Source organism: Elephantulus edwardii, unplaced genomic scaffold, assembly GCF_000299155.1.
Source record: "Elephantulus edwardii isolate Elephantulus edwardi_28Jun2011 unplaced genomic scaffold, EleEdw1.0 scaffold00042, whole genome shotgun sequence".
NCBI classification, from domain to species: domain Eukaryota; kingdom Metazoa; phylum Chordata; class Mammalia; order Macroscelidea; family Macroscelididae; genus Elephantulus; species Elephantulus edwardii.
Genome location: NW_006399792.1, coordinates 1,031,597 through 1,034,687, shown reverse-complemented (window position 1 = coordinate 1,034,687; position 3,091 = coordinate 1,031,597).

Here is a 3,091-nt window from a genome sequence, read left to right as displayed (position 1 = left end):
AATTAAATTTTATTAATTTTAATGAACATTTACAGAGATTTCAGGTTTCCATTCATTCATTGTTGCACTATTTTCTCTACCTTCACCCCCGACAAGCATATTTTTATGAAGTGTATGTAATAACAAAGCACTTATATTTACCGCTATAAGATCATTGAGTGTCAGGGCCTAAAAGTAAAGGAAACACACCAAATAAGCAAAGAACTGTTATTCAGTATTGTATCTCTTCTTTGTTGTACATTTTATATGCGCTTGACTAAAGGAAAATATAACTTTTAGAATTACTGGCATGTCTAAAAAAATTTATCATTAAGATTCATATTCACTAATATTTTAAGCACCTCCCATAAATCTCTCTGTCAAGCCCAGTAGATCTGAAAACACCTTTTCTTTTGTGGACTCCAAACACAGCAGTGACATCTTGGCAAGGATAGTAAACATATACTTGTTTGATGAGATAAAAGACTGTCTGAGGATTGATTTTTAGCATAGAAAACATTAACATTTTCATTTTCTGGTTGCAATAGTGGCAGACGGTCCCCAATCTCCACTCCCAAGCACATTGCTGTTCAGTTTTAAAAATACATTGTGTTGTGAAGTGTCATCATGTGGGAATCAACTAATAACTGACTCTCAGTCTTCAGAGGCTGTAAATATCACAGGAGGAGATTGCCCCTCTTTCACCGGTGGAAGAGCTAGTGAATTTGAACCATGTGCCTTTGAGTCGGCAGACAATGCAACTCGACACTAGGCCACTGGAGCTCCCTCATTAATATTGTATGCATGAATTTTTGTTGGTTTGTTTGTGACTAAGTTAATCTTGTTGTGTATAACTATCACTCCTTGAGTAAAATCCAGTGAAAAATAAAATTTATTTTGTATCAAGACTATAACTTTGGTTCTGAAACTTGCAGGACAGATTACATTTCACCAAGGATGCATTTTCTACCCATTGAATGTAAGCATAATATTTATAGGTGAGGTGTAATTAATTACTAAGTAATGTCTTTCTTTTTGATCCTAGAGGAAAGTAAGCTTCAGAAATATTTAAGATTACTGTACAGTTATAGAGATGTTAAGGCAAAATTGGTTCCTGCATTTTCAGATCATATGATTTCAGATTATTTTCCTCCCCCTAATTCTCTGGAAATTTTCAGTTTTTAGTCTAGTACTGAAGAGAGTATGACATTTTTACTGAAGAGAGTGTGACACTTTTACATTAAATTACTTCATTAAACATATAAACATTGTCTTCAAACAGAATGTTAACCTTTTATTCTTAGTATCCAATTCCTTCTTCTTCTGTTAAACCTAAAGAATTACCATATTTTTATTTTATATTTGTTTAAATTCATTCTTAAGAAAAGTTTAAATATAATTACCTGATTTGGATCATAAGGAAAAGGCAAAGGAATTGGAATCTAAAAAATAAAAACTGAATTATGAACTTTTCTTTCTTCCATTCATCCGTCCATCCATCCATCCATCCATCCATACCAACCTAAACTCCAAACTTTGTTGTTAAATCTATTAGCCCAAAGGACAGAATAGAAATCCTCACAACATATCCAAGGCTATAAATCTTTACAGAAATTAACTACAGCGTCTGTAGGATTCAAGCTACTGACCTTTTGGTTAACAGACAAGTTTTTAACCACTGCACCACCAGAACTTCTTATTCATTCATTATTTAGTTAGCATTTAATATATCTGGTTTGGAGCTAGGAAGAGTAGTAAATAAGACATTACTCTCAGAAAACTTACCTCCTAATTGATTTTAAACAATTTTTTCCCCTAAAGGAAAGTGATAATTTTATTTGATTATCCAAGTCTAAAACTCTGGCAACTGTCTCCCAGTTCTAACGCCAAAATGACTTGCCTCTTATGGCAAAGGAAGCAGTAAATCTTTCATCATTGCCCTTCGGAGCAGCTGGTAGTTTCAAACCACTGATTTTTCAGTTAGCACGCAAAGATAGGATGCTGTAAGCCACCATGACTGTGTGTTAGAGGTGATCTATTTGCAAATGCGTCAGTTTTTCTTTTGTCTTTTCAAGCTCTATTTTTCTGATTTTTAATATGGTTCTGCCACCTGGTGGTAAGAAAAGGTATTTCAAATATTCCCTCTCATTGCTTTGAATTGCCTTGACCGGTACAGACCCTTCAGAGGCTGTAAAACGCAGGAGAGAGCTCATCGTTCTCCTTCAGAGTAATCCGTGGATTCTAACTAATAGAGGGGCCTGACCCTTAAGGGCGAGGCTACCAGAGCTCACTTTTCAAGTATTAGTGATTTTTTTTTGAATGTGTGACTTTTTGTTTTTAATAGAATAGTGATTCTTTTTATACTATATACTAAAAACCTCAGATTTACTCCCAGTGGAGGTGGTTCTTTCCCCTCCACCCCCTAGATATCACAATATTTATTGATAGATACGAGTATATAAAATCAGGGCATGAACATGACTTGATAAATTAAGTTGACTTAATTTCAATGCTATCATAAGAGGGAACAATTCAAATTCTCACCAATTGTTTCACACCCACAGAAAACACAATTCAAGGGCACTAATGATCTCTTAAAACTGATCAGTTTTGTGCAAGTAAACCATGTTTCCCTTAAAAAGACTTGTGCACTTGCCCAGGCTCAAGGATGTTAAGCTTCTAGCACACAAACCCGATTACTAGAGGTAGAAATACAGACAATATACTATCATGGTAAAAACTATCAATTACAGTTAAGAATTTTTCAAATTTTTCAACCACATGGATAATCAAATACTGCAACAACACAAGTATTAGAGAAAAGTGCATTTCTACAGTATTTGGTGTTGCTGTTCCGTTTTCTTAATTAAAAACAGCCTATGGTAACTTGCAGAAAAGAAGGTCCTTGCAATATCCTGCTTCTGCCTGAGAACTTAGGATATAATTAACACATGCTGCTAATATACTACCTAAAGTGAGGATGGTTTTGACTCCTCACAGCTCTTCCTCAAGTTACTGAGACTATAAATTTCAAAAGGCTTGACTGCCGTCTTTCCTCCTCAGACTGGCTGGTGGATTTGAATGCCTGAAGCTGGCAGACTTGGGGTTAGCA